General features: G+C 40.1%; 1 protein-coding gene and 1 pseudogene across 5 annotated transcripts in view; one reads left to right on the top strand and one right to left on the bottom strand.

The window, feature by feature from the left end:
* The window catches only part of PCDH9 (protocadherin 9), a 1,088,104-nt gene that overhangs the window by 140,863 nt on the left and 929,011 nt on the right, over positions 1-18,230 (bottom strand). The window lies entirely within an intron of this gene.
* Positions 4,253-5,234, top strand: LOC142461543 (eukaryotic translation initiation factor 3 subunit E pseudogene; annotated as a pseudogene).

The raw sequence follows: 18,230 nt of genomic DNA, 5'->3' as shown, positions 1-18,230 counted from the left end.
ACCAACTATTTTTTATCAATGGGAATTCATGAATATATATATATATATATATATATATATATATATATATATATATATATATATATATATATATATATATAAAGTTCTACAGATATAGTAAATGAATAAAGATACTGGATGAACACATACTTTTTTAGTATTATTTGTTTATTAAATTATTTTTTCCAAACTCTACTTTCGCCTAGCTTCTTGTGCATGCTTCTTTTCTAAGGGTTGTGATATTTTGGGGTGATCAGGTATCTTTTGGGTCCATTTTCTTGTCAATTTTCAAACTGGTAGGGTAGGTGGGGGTTACATTTGGGATCATCCCTTTGCATCAGCAGTTTAAACTCATCTATGCCCCTCCAGCCTCCGCACCCCAGCAGTTTGCCTTTCACCTGCCTGTCTCCTCTTTCTCCCTCTGGAGAACTACTACAGTCCATGGCACCAAGGTTGGCACTGCTCCCCGCCCCCCACGTGCCCCCCCCCCCAAATCTGAAAAGCTGGTAAGCTAATGATAGCCCCCAACCATAAGAACAAGCACACAAACACACTCACTGCCATTCAGTCCATTGTAACTCATGGTGAGCCGAGAGGACAGCAGGACTGCTCCGGTGGGTTTCTGAGACTGACGTGTATCGGATGGTGACAGCCTCATCTTTCCCCCGCAGGGGTGAATGATTTTGACCTGCAGACCTTCCGGTTAGTGAGTCATAACCAGACCTACCACACCACCAGAGTTCTTTAGTTAGAGCTGAAGATGTCTCTTGAGTGAAGACGAGAAATAACAAAAATATGCCTGAAAGAGTCAACAACTGATGCATCTCACAGCTCTGATCAGGACGTGGTGAAATGCAGCCTATGAATAGACTGTAGCAGTGATTCCCAAATGCTTTGTTTTCGTGCGCTCTTTATGCCCTAAAAATACTGAGGACTCCGAAGAGCTTCTGTTTATATGGAGTATATTTATTGATATTTACTGTATTAGAAATGCAAACTTTTTTTAACACTAGAACATCTCCTTAGTAATCAGAGTGACAAAGTCATCACGTTGTACACAGATACTTCTTTGCTCCACGGAGAAAGGAAACAGGAAACCATGCGTGAGTTTCAGAAGCGATGGCAGCTCAGGCGGATGAGTGCCGCCGGCAGTGACAGTGCCCCAGCCTCTCTGTGGGCGACAGATGGACTGCTCCTCGAAAGGGACAACGTCAGAAATCCTAGATAAGTCGTTGTGTTGGAAGAAAGCACATGGATTTGCATTTGGTTATGGAGACAAGAGGCCTGGATGGTACAAACCAGGACATGCTCAACTACTAGCCACCACATTGGTGATTCAACATGACCACCAAAGATAGGCCTGGAGGTCTCCTGCCATGAAGATGAGAGCCTGGAAGTCCTGGTCTACTCCGCACAGCCGGGGTGGCCATCAGTTAGAATTGAGTGGAGGGAAGCTACCAATTATTTTATTGTGAGAGCAGTTTGCATGCCCCAGACTCCCCACACCCTTGCTTTACTTTGAAAAGATACAAACAATAGGAAAAACACTAAGGAGCAAAATGAGTGGATCCTAGTTGTTGGCGGGGATGATCTTTGCCAGGAAATTATACAAAGAGAACAAGTGATTGCGGGAAGAGAGAGCGAGATGGGTATGCACCTGAGCAAGCGGCATGCTGCATAGACAACGCTTTTAATTCAGATTAAACTGGGCGGTGCTGTGAGCCCATTAACTCTCAGGGAACTGGCTGGACAAGTCTGTTATCTCAAAGTCAAGGAGCTGATAAAACTGAGACTTGCTTAAAGTCAATTTTCTTTCTCAGACAAGAGATCATAGAGATGCTGCTTACTTCTGATAAATAAGGAAAAGTGGATATTTGTTTACATATAAATGATAGGAACCCTCAGAAAATGTGAGCTTCTCATATTTGAAAGAAGAGAGAAAATAAATGACAAGTAGTGCTTTTACAAGTGCAGAAATCAGCATTTCTTTTTTTTTGAAATCAGCATTTCTATTAATTAGTAATTCTGATTTTATTGCTTAAATACTTGAAAAACATGACTATAAAAACTGGGAGTGAGGCAGCTTAGAAAGGGAAGTCCAGTAATGTCATTTGATGTAAAACTGACAAAGAAGGTTATTTTCTAAGAAAACAAGGTTCACAAGGACATTGATGATCTCATCATTACAAAGTGTAAACGATAATGTTTTTTTTTTCAAAAAAGGAAGCATGGAAGAGAAAGAGAATAAAGACAATTATGGTTTATGCAGTCCTGCTCTCAAGATCTGTGAGGACTGGTCCCAGGAAACTCCAGCCCTGACATTCTCCCTGCACCGTGCATAACCAAACCTGCCGATGGTCAAAGTTCCTTCTATGAAATAAGAAGGTGGCACAGCATTTGCAAATAACTTCTGCACATCCTATTATGTACTTGAACTCATCTTTAGAATGTGTATAACAACTAATAGTAAAACCAACTCAATAAAATATGTGCCGATAGTGTTTTACACTGATTGTTAGTCTTTGAGAAGCGCATTGACCACTTTTTAAATTTATTAATAATTTCAATCCATAGTTGCTTGAATCTGCAATGTAGAACCTGTGACTATGTCACCAACATTGACTATAAGTGGGTGGGGGGAGGGGGGTTTAAGACAAAAAGTATAAAATCACCGGAATTCTATTATAAATAAAGTTATCTACAAGCAAAGCTATGGTTTCTGGACGTACTCTCCATCACAAACTATATACTTATAAGCCCGTGGTTCCATGTCTCTCAGCCTCCCCAACAACGTTCTGTGCTCTTCTCTTCGAAATCCTACAAATGACAGTTTGGACATCGTGGAGGGATTTAAAATGCACTTCATTCAGATGTCATTCATATTCTGTGAACAACCAAAGTCTGAAGGGGCAAGACCAACTCTGTAGGGCAGGGGTTACAAACCTGTTCTCCTAGGGACCATTCTTCAAGTAGGAGAATCAATAGGACTATCCCTTTGATGGAAGGAAAAAGTTCCTGGCCTTTTACTCAGCAATTCAGTTTTCAATTTTCCTCAAACTTTTCCCTAGCAGCTTCCATAAGTTTCTGAGCTGACCTATCTGCCTTGAATTTAATTGGCCCTGCTGATCCCCTCACTAGCTTATATTTTGATGGAATCTTTTTTGAAGGCCCCCTAATGAGACCAAAGCAAGTGTCTCACTGAGAGAATTTGCCTGTAGCCAGCCACTGCCTGCGGAGACCTGTTTAAGCAAGTTTTCTTTGGAATAAATCTGGGAATGATTGACCTGGGACCTCAGTAGCAATATTTTTTACATACTCACATATATCCCTGGGAGCACAATATAATTGTGGACTGTAGAATTTGCTTATGATGTTATTGGGGGGAAACAAACACCAAAACTTGATGCCCAGATGTTAATACCCACTCTTAGAGTTCCCATGGAGCAGGTCGGATTGGGTTTCCTAAATTTGTCATCGACACAACGGCTGAGCTTCACCTCCCACTGAGCACATACCCACCGATACAATAAGATTCCTTTGGAGGTTATATGCCCTTTTCATATTTAATAATGCAATTGGACCCCAGCACAGCACTGTTCTACAACTGTTGTAGAATAATTGCTCAGATCTGTTTAAACGGTGGCTATTCAGTTGAATCCAACCCATGGCAACCCTGTGTGTGTCAGAGTCAAACGATACTCTGTAGTGCTCTCAAGGGCCGACATCTGGGAAGTATATTACCAGAGCTTCGGTGACTACAGGTGGACCAAGACCTTCAACCTTCTGGTGAGAAGCCAAATGAATCACCCAGGGATTCTAAGTAATAATAGTACCCCCTTTAACTCTAAAATACCCCCAATATTTTTATGATAAATCATTTAGACCCCTTATGTACAAGCAGATACACATATGTATATTTGACAGGTAGTCAATTTGGGAAGGTAGGTTCTAGTTGGAGAATACTAGGGGGCGCCCAAAGGTTGTGTAGCCAGGGTGCTGTTTTTGTTAAGAAATTAGCTGACTTTTATTGCTTTAAGAACACAGCAAGTGAAAGGTATAATGGGCTCCGCCCTCTAAGATAAAAGGGAAGACTAGGGCCTCCAGGGAGCACAAGCCTTGAGCTAAGTAGTGAACTAATGCAGTGGAAACACATAGCATGACTGGGGATCAGCGTTTGTCTCTGACACACAGCAGTTGCGCAGGGTTGCCTTGGGTCAGATTCAACTGAATAGCCACTGTTTAAACAGGACCAATGGTGAAGATGTTTAACGACTGGGAAACTAAAAGACCAATGGAGTCAGCCAGAGATGGCCGGAAGACACAAGATAAGCATGGATTTAGGTGGAATATGGAGGCACGCCAGAGAGTCAGAATTCCCAGATGATTGTGGGAATTACTCTGGAGCAGCAGACATTCTTTACTTTTTTTTTTTTTTTTTGGAGTGTGGGTTCCAGCCATAAGCAGGAATGCTCAGAGCTCCTTTTGGGTAAAACTGGCCTCTGAAATCTTAAAGCACAATTGGGATGCAGCAATGGAAGACTTTACAAGGTTCAAAAATACCAGAGGTAATAGTTCTGTGAGTTCTCCACTCCTGTCTCTTCAGCAATGCCCGTGGCTGATTGAATGATCTGTTTCTTTCGAGCACTCCATAGGTATAGATAACATTATCAATTTCTCCCTTTGCCAACACAGTCTCTTACTGCAACTCAGGTAATTTGTCCACATTTTCTCCACTATCCGAAAGGGCCAACAGATGCTAAAAGACCTAGTCATCGTTTCTCAGCAGGAATCTTACACATACATGGGCCCAATTACAGCGCTGGGTGCTTGCCTGTAAACTTTGCCTTTGAGGGGGGTCAGAAAAAGCTGAGGGGCTATGTACCGGATTTCTGTGAAAAGGTTCATCTCTTCATATTTGAGACTTCTTGTCGCATGCACCATTAATATGCTGGCAGACAAATTGAATATGAACCCAGAAGAAGCTGAAAGGTAGATTGTGAATTGGATTAAAAATGCAAGTCTAGATGCCAAGATTGAGTCTAAATTAGGTCACATGGTGGCGGGTAGCACTACAGCCATACCCTGTCAGCAGGTGATTGTAAAGACCAAGAGCCTTCCCTATAGAGCCCAATGTTGGTCATGAGAAGAAACTTAATTAGAAGTGGGGATCACAGGCTCCCAACTTGGCAACTCAGGACTCTGGCTTCTACAGAAAGCTGTTTTTAAAAGAATGAGAGAGCAAAAGAAAGACGCAACAACCAATTATCATGTAAAGTGGGACATACATTTTAGAAACAGTACATTAAGTATACATATTGGATACTTTGAATAATATTGGCTGTATCTCATTTAAAAATAAAAAGTGTATCAGAAGAGAGTCCAGGTAACCGATTACCCTGAAATCAATCATTCATTGTGTATAGGGCCCAGCACAACTGTCACACATCAGTCACTACAGAATAGATTCAATTGAAGAGGATAACTGGTTTTAAGAAGGTCTCCACTGTTTTGTCACCAATGGCTGCCAACCACGCCAAACAAAAACAAATAAATGACAGGAAAAACAAACAAACAAACCTGCCCCCAAGTGGATTTTTGATTCCTAGCGACCCAACAGTAGGGGGGCTCCTGTGGAGCAGCTGGAGGTTTTGAACTTCTGACTTTGCAATTAGTAGCCAAATATCTAATCATAACACCAACCACCTGGTTCTGTGCAAGATTGATATTTTAAGCATTAATGACAATTACAAAAATAAGTGTAGCTTCTAGCATTATATTTATTTACTTATGTAATATTGTCAATTTAGTTTAACATACAGATAAGCGATTTACGGTGAGAAAAAAAATGTTTTTGGATCCAGCACAACTATGTATGGTGGTTGAATAAGTTGTTCCAAAGATATGTCTGAAAGAAGCAATGCCTTTCCAAAAGGTAGCGTGTACTCCTTGGTATAGGCCTCAAGGAATATAAAATCAGAAATTAAACTTACACAACCACGTACCCAGCACCATCATTCACAATAGTCAAAAAGGATCCATCAGCAGATAAATGTGTTATGAACACCTTGAAAATGACTGGCATTGGATTAAAAGTTGAGAATGTAGAAGAATAAGAAGCTGGAAAATATAGTGTTAGTTGACTGAATAGTCAAGGAGTTTTAGGATAACATTAAGGACAGCATGGATGGGAGAACAAGTCATTAAAAATATAAGAAAAACCAATAACATATGTGTCTGAAGAGACTCAGAATATAGCACAGCTAAAGTGAATTGAAGTCTTTAGTAAAAGAGTCGAACAGAAGATTTTAAAGGGTGACTCCAGAAATGTGCAAAGACGTTGGAAAACCAAAGGTCACTATCCTGGAGGTTACTTAGGGCAAGTGGCCTGCTATTGCCACTTTCAGTAGGACAGTTATATGGATTATTATGCCATCAATGTCAAGTTCAAGAGAAATAATTCAAGAGAAATATTGTCAATGTTAAAAATAACATTTCAAGATCGATCTTGAAGTACAGTGTTATCTATAACTGAAAGTACTTTAAAAAGCCAAGTAGAACATTTCATAAGGCCTCACAAGAAGACAAAAGGAAGCATTACAATGAAAGGTACCAAGAGTTGCCCTTAGAAAATCAAAAGAAATGAATAGCTTCAGCTTAACTGAAAGAGCCAAAGAAAAACTCAAGATTCAAATTGTACTACTGAAGAATTCTTCAGGCAAGACATTGAATGATGCTGAAAGCATGAAAGGAAGATAGAAAGACTATAGAATCACTTTACCAGAAAGACTTGGTCGACACGTCAGCATTTTAATAGTTAATATACAATCAAGAATGGGTGGTACTTGAAGAAAGAGTCATTGGGATTACAATGCTGGCAAAGGATATTGAAAATACCTGCAGCTGACTGTTAGAAAAACAAAACAATAGGTCTTGGAGGAAGCATAGTCAGAATTCTCCTTAGAAGCAAGAATGGTGAGGCCCCCATGTCAGCTACTCTGAAAATGCTACCAGGAGAGACTAGTCTCAGGAAAGGACGTCATGCTTGGTAAAGTGGAGGGTTAGGTAAATGGGGGAGGAGCCTCAGTGCAATGGAATGACACAGTGGCTGCAACAATGCGCTCAAACATAACCATTGTTAGGGCGGCTCAGGACTGTGCTGTATGTATTTTTGTTGTACACAGGGTCGGTATCAGTAGAAGCCAACTGGAAGACATGTAACGACAACAAAATATAAAAAATATTGAATTATGCAAGGAGCATTGAAAGAAGATGTCACTGTAAAAACGTAAAGAATCCACCATCAACCTCTTCATGAAGTAGCATATGATCAGAAACCAAAAAGTTCAAGCTTCCCAGAAGGCGTTGGTTAACAAGGCTCCAGGCACTGCAGAAGATGATTTTGTCATATCTTGCACTGTCTGGCATCTCCCTTCACCCATGATCAAGGGTTCATGAGGGAGGGGGCGCAAGGAGGAAGGGGAAAAATAAGGAGCTGATGCCAGGGGTTTGGGTGGAGAGCAAATGTTTTGAGAATGATGTGGGCAATGAATGTACAAATGTGCTTTACACAATTGATGTATGTATGGATTGTGGTAAGAGTTGTATGAGCCTCTAATAAAATGATTTATTTTTTTTAAAAAAGGCTATTGGAGATATTTCAGCAGATGGGATACAGCTCTGGAAACACCCATTGGCTGATGACAAGGGTTGGAGGTTAATTCCCTGGTCAATAGACGGTAAGAGATTCATGATTAGGCCCCTTTCGAAGAAAGGTGAAATGATGGAAGGTTGAAATTATCTAATGATGTTATTCATATGACAATAAGGACAATTTTCTAAAGATAATTTTTAAAAACCAGAGTTGCAGCAGCATGTGCACAAAGAGCTGCCAAAGGGAAGATGAGAAAGACGGAATGAGGGCGGTCCTTGCTGAATTCAGCTGGATCTTAGCTGAAAGTAGAGAAAGCATAAGGCTGTCTGCCTGTGGTCTGTCTACTATGTAAAGACATTTGACTGTGTGGGTCACTCTAAGCCATGGACAACCTAATGGGAATTCGAGATCACTGAGCAGTGGTCATATGGATAATGTCTCTTGGGAAAGAGGCAGTCATTCAAACGGAACCGGGGATAAAGCTTGTTTTAAAATCAGAAAAGGCGGGCATTGGGACTGTATTCTTTCACAGCACCTGAACTCTTATTATCTAGCAAATATTCTAGCTTCTGAACTCTAAGAAGCGCATGAAATCATGATGAGAGGAAGACTCACTAACAGCTGGGGCAGGCAAATGACACCATCCTGCTTGAGGAAGGCCAAAAGGGCCTCAAGCACTTACTGATGGAGGTCACAGACCAAGGATCCGTTCTACATGGGGCAACACAATGGCATCCAGCAGAGAAGGTTTCTCTGCTCCTCCACTACCATTTTGGTGTTAGTTGAAAACTTTTATCGATAAGTGTTTCTGAGGGGGCAGGGTTCAGACTTGACAAATGAGAGAGGAAATCATCCTTGGAGTTGTGTGAATTGTACCTTAAAATAAAGAGAACACAAATTCTCAAAATTGGACCAATAAGCAGCATCATTTTCATGAGAGAGACCCTTAAATATGTGAATGACGGCATTTTACATGGATCTCTAATCAATGTCCATGGAAGCAGCAATCAAATTAAACTGCATATAGCACTGGGCAGAATAAAAATGGTAACAATAAAGACGTCACTTTGAAAAATAAGATATGCCTGCCATGAGTCACGGTCATTTCAATCACTTTCTAAGAGGCAGCCCTGGCAGAATAGTGGGCTACGAGTTCTGTTGCCAACGACAAAGCCGGATATTCAAAACCACCAGTTGGCCTGTGGAGCAAACAAAGCTTTTGAGTCCCATAAGGAATTATAGTGTCTCGGAAATGCACAAGAGCACTTAGTTCTACTGGCTTATGGTGGGTCAGACCTCACAAGATAGCGTGAGTTCGCTTTGGCCTCGTTTTACATGCACGTGGAAGCTGTTTAATGAATAACGATGAGTGAAGAAGAATGGTTGCTTTCGAGTCACAGAATTGAGGGAGAATGCTCCTCCTGAATACACTGCTAGAACAAAACAAAACACATGTTCAGGCAGAATACTCTTCAGAGGTGAGAATGCTGAGGCTTTGCCTCATGTGCTCTGGAGGACATTTCATCCGGAGGGACACTCCGGGGAAGAGCAAGAGTATCAGGACTGGTACAGCAGAGGGTCTTCAACCAGGAAGTCATTCATGGAGCGTGTTGGCACAGTTCCTGCCACAAAGGCTTCACACACAGAACGGGTGGTGAGGGCAGGAGCCTGAGTGTTTCCCTCTGTGGTACATAGGAACTCTGTGGGTCAGAACTGACTGGAGGCTTAACAACAACACTAAATATTTTAATAGTTCCTTTGAACTTCTAGATGTTGGAAATCTTTTGAAGTCCTGCATATGCAAATACAAAGGAGAGCATTTTCAATGTGACAGTCTCTCTTTTCCCAATTTCTCTCCTTGTTCTTTTCTTCTTCCTTTTTTACTTTATTACAGCTAGTTATGAGGAGGTTACGTAACTGCATCATTCTGTATGCTTACTGCAAAAATAGAAAAGAGTAGAGTAGTAACAATCAGAAAATATGTTTCTGCTTCAACAGTACCAGTTCTGTTTTAGTTGAAAACTTTTAGCCTGAAAGTTTCTAGGAAGGGAAAAATCAGTACTACCACATGAAGACGGCAATCTTCCTGCTCCCAAAGTTAAAGCAGCATATTTAAGAGATTTTGTGAAGTAGAGCAGACAGTATATAAAGTCTTCACATGTCAGGATTAGATAACATGATGGAAGGAAAATGGAAATGAATAGAATGGAAGGGAGAGGAGCAAAAAGAAGAGGTTAGAATGAGCATGGGTGTTTGTGCAATGGGGTTGGGCAGAGCAGAGGGCTTCGATGCTTGAATATCACACACACTTTGACAAATGGAGAAAAAAGAGCCAAGAAGCCTAGAAAATACTCATAAATATAAGAGAACAAATACAGGGCTTAAGATAAAAAATTCTCTATATCTCAATGGAAAACATCTTTATCATATGTTCTCTTTCTGTCAATCCCATGGTCTTTTAAAACATGATCGAGGTATTTGCTGCACTCCCAAATCTAACTTCATATAATAGATCCAAGTATGTATCTTGGTATTGTACTAATTTGATATGGTTGTTGTTGTTTCCCTATGAAAACATATTTTTGCAATGGCAAACTGTCCATCCACAGGGATTCTTTCTCACAGTGAATAAATAGCATGCTGTTTTCACATTTCATAACCCTCAGCATTCCTCCCACTTACACCTGCTTCAGTCTGCCCCTTTGAAAAGATGAAATTTGGGTTAGCAGCAGAGTGCTTCGCCACTCTTCCACCAGGGCTCCTTCTCTGTGTTCAGAGACTTCCTCAGTTTTTAGCTGGCCCCAACATTAGATGATGCCTAGAATGCGCATGTCCTGAATTGAAATTCACTGGAATAAGACATCTCTTTATTGTAATAGATTTGAGTCTAGACATAGACTCCCGGGTGATCAATATGTACTCGATGATCGCCATCTTTTATCGCTTAGTCACGAATGTGAGATTGAAAGTGAGACATGGTTGTGACATCTGTGGTCTCCTTGATAGCACTTAGTGAATTCAGTACCTATTAAGTTAGAACAGCCCACTGGTCCAAGAACAACTCCTCCAAAAATCCTGGTAGATGTATAAGGCCCCACTGTCTTCTGAAAGTTAAACCTGACATTCTATTTTAAGGTTCCCAGTGTCCAGTTAACAGGCATATGGAGCAGTGTCGGGTTAGTGTGAGTCATCTGTCTGCCTTTGCCTCTCTTGAGCAGATGTTGGGCTAAAACTGACTTCACCCATGAAATCAGTTTTTAGATGTTTAGCTAGGATATCAAATAATGCACTATACCTTCCACGACTGAGAAAACCTTCCCTTTCTATTTCTTTAACTGTAAGTATAAAACTAGGAAGCTGTAACATAAAATTTTTGTCTGGAGTTACATTTACTCCTGAATAAAGAAGGCAGTGTGGTGTGGTGGTAGGAGAAGAGCTCGGTGGCGTAATAGGATGGCTGCAAGGTCAAATGGTGTTCTCAACATAGGGGAGGGGGAGACACCTTAGCTTAGTTTTACATTGTCCAGACATCAAGCATGTTCAGGTGTTTTGAAGCATGTTCAGGTGTTTTGAAATGATTCATAACTGCACTGTATATAGCTCTATAATTATTGAATCCTTACAAACATTCCCACAGGTAATTCCTGAGTGGAAAATGGGAAGTATTACTGGTGTCAATGTTACTTTCTGTTTCTCTTAGATAATTATTTTGACTACATTCAAGGCCAGATTTGACTGAGCAGAAGCATGACTTCTGATATTCTAAAGGAGTGGAAGGCCAGAGCCGTGGAAACTTAGCAGGCACATACAGGTGAACAGGCTACCTCCTACAGGACAGAAATGCTGGTGAGCGTAAGGAGGCAAGGAGTTAAATGAGAAGTGTTCTGCCTCTGACTTGGGCACATTCTGTAGAGAGTAAGTATTAGAATTATGCCCTGTTTGTTTTGTTATGGTCTGTTTTTCTCATCCCAAGCTCAGTGTGAGTTATCCCAGTGGAAGCTAAAGACCTGTATTTTTTTCCCTAAGAATGATGAAGGATTATTAGTGTTTTCCAGTTAGCAATGATATAGAAATAGCTGAGTACTGAATGTGCTAACACAATATGAAGACTATCCAAAACTCGCAAGGGCCCCAAATACAATGAAAAAAACACAACAAACTAAAAAACCCACAAAACTGTTGACACACTTCCAATAAATTAAATATTTGCTATTAATAGTAATTGTAAATGTCACAAATGAAATTCAAGGAAAAGAAGAAAATCACCCACAGTATTGTATGTTATTGAACCACCTGTTTTTGACCATTTAATGTCTAAAGCAGAGATTCTATTCTATATGATTACTTTAATAATAGGCTACTGGGGGAAAATACCTTCGCCTTCTCAATGACTAGAGAGTTCAATATGAAGGCTGAAATTCCACATGAGGGGAGATCTTTCTCCAAACTAGATGAATTAGACAACCACCTCTTGATGAAGAAGTGAAAATACGTATTCTTGATCATCTATATTGTCTAGAACAGTGTAGAATGCAACCTAAAATAAGGGCTATTGTGATTATAAAGTCTGAGCAAAATGCTTGAGTGCAAGGAATAGAGAACCCAAACCAAGCAACAGCACCAACACTATGCAAAGATAGATAAATATGTAAAAATAAAAACCTTACCAAAATGCGCAAGAGAACTCCAACATCTGCATAGAGAAGAATTGGCTATCAGCTCACACATTTTCACGTTTAGAACACAAACTTGACATTTTCTGAACCTTTTTACTTTAATATCACTTTGGACAACTACCTAGGGCTGTGGAAATGGACTCCCAAATTAACTGTTTGTCACTAGAATGGGAGGCCGTTCCCATAGAAACAGAAACACTATCAGCCTGCAGAGCATCTTCAAGTAGTGACTACTCATTTCAAAGCAATAAACAAAGTTCAGGATTTAAATAGCAAGCTTAAGAACTTACAATAATCAAGTAACTCTGCTTCTGAACTTTCCCTGAGCAAGAAGGCACATCGAAGTCAAGGTCCATTTGACAGCACATATCAATGACTGGGACCCTGTCTGACTTACATGAATGAAGAATTCAGAATTATAATGATATATTAAGACCTTTGTCACTGAAGATCCTCTCCTCAGCAAAACTGCAAGCCAGGTGAGTCATAAGATTTTTCTCTGTAATGTACCTTTCTTTGAAAAGAAGATTTTATTAGTTCTTTTGTTACTACAATTATTCTAGAAACTGAACAGACATTCTTCACTTATGTGCAAATTAATTAGTCCCTTCTTTAACCCAAATACCATTTCTTTCCTTTATTGGAGATTTATAATTGGTATCCTGAACATAGATCTAGTCAGATAATTGAGAAATGCTATTAAGACACATTCTTTGTTTCCTCAGGCTAACAACCTTTCCAGACCAATCCTAATGGTTAAATCGATGTTCATTTTCAGTATTTTTGTTGCTTCCCTTTGGCCGTTGCCCAATTTTTTGTCTTTCTGTTAAATGAGCAAAAATAATCTGGCATGATTTTGAGTGGACTGGAGATGGTCGTGGTTAAGTGACCTAGATATCTACCCTGTCTTATCAGAGAAGCAGAGATGATGCCTCTGCTAAAGAAAATGTACAGAGGGAATGTTCTCACTATTTACTATACTGATCAACCAAAGGATCTTTAGTGAACTCTTCAGAGATTTGTATTAATAAGCCATGCAACTATTCAGAAGCTTTGTGTGCCTAATTCCACGTACATTGCTCTATAAATTCAAATCCACACTTTAAGCATAAACAGTCAAAGACAGGAGTTTAGAGACGGCCAACAAACAGTGCTTGAGGGCTTTCCTTTTTTTGTTGTTGGTTTTTTTATGTGTATCATTGGCTTTTTGTTGTTTTCTTTTCTTTTGTTGCTTGGTTTTGCTCTGTCTTCTTTTTGTGCAGGTTCTTATCTCTGCAGGTCTGTCTAAGTAAGATAGGCTGGATGAACAATCTGGAGGAGAAAACAATGGGACCAATGGTCCTGGGGGAAATGGGAGAGGGAGAGGTGCCAGGAAAGGAAGTGGGTTTAACAAGTCCAGGGACAAGGGACAACAAATGATCCAAATCGGTGATGAGGAGGCTAGGGAGTGATAAAGGGTAATGTAACTGAGAGGAATTACTGAAGCCCAAATGAAGACTGAGCATGATAGTGGGAGAAGAGGAACGTCAAAGGAAATAGAGGAAAGAGCTAGGAGGCAAAGGGAATTTATATAGCTCTAAATACAGGTATGCATATATGTAAATATATTTATATATGAAGATTGGGAAATAGATCTATGTTCATATATTTATAGGTTTAATATTAAGGTAGCAGATGGACTTAGAGTCTCCTTTCAAGTACTCCCTCAATGCAAGAACACTTTATTCTATTAAGCTGGCATTCCATGATACTCACTTTCCCAACAGGATCACTGAAGACAAATGGGTGCATAAGCAAGTGTGGTGAAGAAAACTGATGGTGCCCGGCTATTAAAAAATATAGCATCTTTTATCCAAAGGGAGAAGTTATCAGGCATCAAAGAGCAAAAAACCATATCAGTATGTGCTCACCTCCCCAATATGATTGCTCAAGACAAATTGGTGCACATGCAAATGTGGTGAATAAAGCTGATGGTGCCCAGCTATGAAAAGAAATAGTGCCTTAGGTCTTAAAGGCTTGAAGGTAAACAAGCAGCCATCTAGCTCAAAAGCAACAAAGTCCACATAGAAATAGCACAGCAGCCTGTGTGATCATGAGGTGTCAAAGGGATCAGTTATCGGGCATCAAAGAACCAAAAATCAAATCATTATGAATGAGAGGGAGTGTAGGTTGGGGACCCAAATCGCATCTGTAGGCAACTGGACACCCCCTTACAGAAGAGCTGCTGGGCAGAGACAAGCCCGTCAGGGTGCAGGATAGCACCAATGAAACATACAACTTTCCTCCAGTTCTTAAAACCTTACTCCGCTCCCTATGCCCCTACCCCCACTATAATGATCCCAATTTACTTTACAACTCTGGCTAGACCAGAGGATATACACTGGTACAGATAGGAACTGGGAACACAGGGAATCCAGGACAGATGATCTCTTCGGGACCAGTGTTGAGAGTGGCGATACTGTGAGGGTGGAGGGAAGGTGGGGTGGAAAGGGGGAACTGATTGCAAGGATCTACGTATAACCTCCTCCTTGGGGGATGGACAACAGAAAAGTGGGTGAAGAGAGACATCGGACAGTGTAAGATATGACAAAATAATAATTTATAAATTATCAAGGGTTCTTGAAGGAAGGAGGGTGGCGAGGGAGGGGGAAACTGAGGAGCTCATTTTAAGGGCTTAAGTGAAGAGCAAATGTTTTGAGAGTGTTGAGGGCAGGGAATGTACCAATGTGCATTACACAATTGATGTATGTATGGATTGTGATGAGAGTTGTATGAGCCCCAAATAAAATGATTTTCTTTAAAAAAGCAGTGCTCCTAAAGTTTATTTTTTCCCAATTCTCATATCTTACCAGACAAAAATAGATGTATTTGAATTACATTACTAGTAAAATATCAAATGGCAAAGTATCATGGGCTGCCAAAGGAACAAACAAATCTATCTTGGAAGAAATAGAGCCAGAATGCGCCTTAAAAGCAAGGGTGGGAAGACTTTGTCTCATGGGTGTTGGACATGTTATTACAAGAGACCAGTCCCTGGAGCAGGACATCATGCTTGGTAGAGGACAGCAGCAGCAAAAAGGAGGAAGACCGTCAACAGGGGCAGCGACACAATGGCTGGCACAATGGACTCAAACATAACAACAATTGTGAGTAGGATACAGCATGATGTGGTATGCTCTGTTAAAGAGTCTCTGAGTCAGAAACAACTAGACAGCATATAACAAGATTCACAAACCTAAATCCAACAAAATCATGGCAATAAGAATGAGTTCCCAATAGTTAAATAGGGTACCTAAATTTATTTTTCTCATACACCTACACGCCAAATTATGTATATAAGTGGAATATTTGCATATTAATATCCTAGACAATTGTGAACCTAAATTGACAGGTGTGTGCTATTTTGACTTGAAATATCTTTATGGTCTACTTCCAAAAAATATATCCCATTGGCTGTTCAAAGCAGAACACAGAAATCCCACCAGACTAACTCAAAATATATCCTGAAGTACCACATCATTAATAATAAAATAATATCCATATACCTACAAGGGAGGCCACTTAATAAGATTATGATTCAAATCTGTTCGTCAAGCACTAAAGAGAATGATGGAGTTCTTCAAAGATGCTTGCCATCTAAAACTGATCAAACATAAAATTAAGAAGCACTGACAATTAAGGATGATTAGAATGAAAAAGTTGGAAATGAAGAAGAATTCTTAGTAGGAAAATATTATCTAGTTGAGAGAATTTTACAAAACCCAAAGCATTCATTGGAAATCTCAGTTCCAACAACATAATCAGGAGCTAAATACATGGACCTCGCTGATGGAAACACTATAGGACTACTTTAAGCACCTTCAAGAGGAAAGTACAATGTTGCTTCAAAGACAAGAAAGGAACTATGCAAATGAATCTCAGAAGACACTGAAACACTCTCTTTGTAGTAGAACTGCACATGTGGATCCGATTACAAAGATCCACATGTGACCTCCTCCCTGGGAGACAGACGGCAGAGAAGTGGGTGAAGGGAGACTCTGGATAGGGCAAGATATGACAAAATAACAATCTATAAATTATCAAGGGCTCATGAGTGAGGGGGGAATGAGGAGGGAGGGAAAAAATAAAGAGGACCTGATGCAGAGGGCTTAAGTGGAGAGCAAGTGCTTTGAAAATGATTAGGACAAAGAATGTATGGAAGTGCTTTATATAATTGATGTATGTATATGTATGGATTGTGATAAGAGTTATATGAGCCCCTAATAAAATGTAAAAAAGAAAAAAGGAAGAGTAGATGGAGTGAAAGAATGGAGCAATTGTTTTCCAAAGTAATAAAATGTATTGTAATGTCTTTGGGGATAAAAGAAAAGTTTCACAATGAAATGTGCAAGGACTTGGAGTTACAAAACAAACAAACAGGGTGGAAGGAAGGTGGGGTCAAAAGGGGGAACCAATTACAAGGATCTACATATAACCTCCTACCTGGGGGATGGACAACAGAAAAGTGGGTGAAGGAAGACATCCGACAGTGTAAGATATGACAAAATAATAATTTATAAATTATCAGAGGTTCATGAGGGAGGGGGCAGTGGGGAAGGAGGGGAGGAAATGAGGAGCTGATACCAAGGGCCCAAGTAGAAAGCAAATGTTTTGAGAATGATGAGGGCAACAAATGTAAAATATGTTTGACACAATGGACGGATGTATGGATTGTGATAAGAGTTGTATGAACCCCAAATGAAATGATCAAACAAACAAACAAAAGAGAAGACAAAAATTGATATTTCTCAAGTTGAAGTAACTTTTAAAAATTTAAACCTTGAGTTTCCATACTGGTGATTCTATGGGAAAAATGTTGGACACTGCAGGGAGCGTCTAAAGAACGTAAAAGGAACACACGGTCACTGCACTAAAAATAACTGGGCCACATGCGACCATTTCAGAAGATACTTTTTAACCAATAATTGATGGTACTGAAGGAAAACGTTTCAGTTGAACTGAAAAATGACCAAAATTGATCCCCCAAATGTCTGAAAAATACTTCAGTTATTTATGGAATACCAATTGATGTGTCCAAACAAAGAGATGCCATGCTGGATATGTTTCTTCATCTATGCCAAGAAATTTGAAAGACAGTGGGAAGTTTGCCATCTCAGTGGGAGAGATCCGTATGCGTGGCCATTCCAAAGAAAGGTGATCTAACGGAGGTAATTATTGAATTTAACACACACAATTTAAATTATACTGAACACAAGGGAAAAACAATTACAGCAGCACATCAATAATGAGCTGCCAAAAATTAAAGTCAGATTCACAGGAGGGCTTAGAATGAGATCTTGTCATTACTGATGTCCAATGAATCGAATGAAAGCAGAGAATAGCAGAAAGACATTTACCTGTATGTTTTCAAAAATGCAAAAGTATTTAACTGTGTGCATCATGACAACTGGAGTCATTGTGATGAAGAGGAATTTGAGAAAACGTAATTGTGCTCATGTAGAATAGGGAGCTAGACCAAGAGGCAGTCACTTGAGCAGAACACCGGGCTATGCATGGTTTAAAAGCAGAAAACGTAGGTGCTAAGACTGTATGGAGCATTACGATGGAAGAATGGTTATAATATTCATATACCTGACCTTGCTTGCTGAAAGTGAACTGAAATCACTTATGAAGATAAAAAATGACTGCAGCTGTGGCAGGTTCATCATCTCCTGTCAACATGAGCAAAGGGGTGGAGTCTAGTCTGTTAATCAGGTTGTAGTCAGTCATGCCTCTGTGTGGGCATGGCCTTCTCCTAAGGATTCTGGGAACTCCTGTCATCCACCCTGGAGGCGGGGCTCACACTTTCTCTGTTTTGTCTTCCTTATGACAAGTCACACGGAATGCTGACGGAGCCAGAGCCC

Source organism: Tenrec ecaudatus, chromosome 11 (assembly GCF_050624435.1).
Source record: "Tenrec ecaudatus isolate mTenEca1 chromosome 11, mTenEca1.hap1, whole genome shotgun sequence".
Classification (NCBI taxonomy): Eukaryota; Metazoa; Chordata; class Mammalia; order Afrosoricida; family Tenrecidae; genus Tenrec; species Tenrec ecaudatus.
This window is presented reverse-complemented; position numbering and strand designations above follow the sequence as displayed.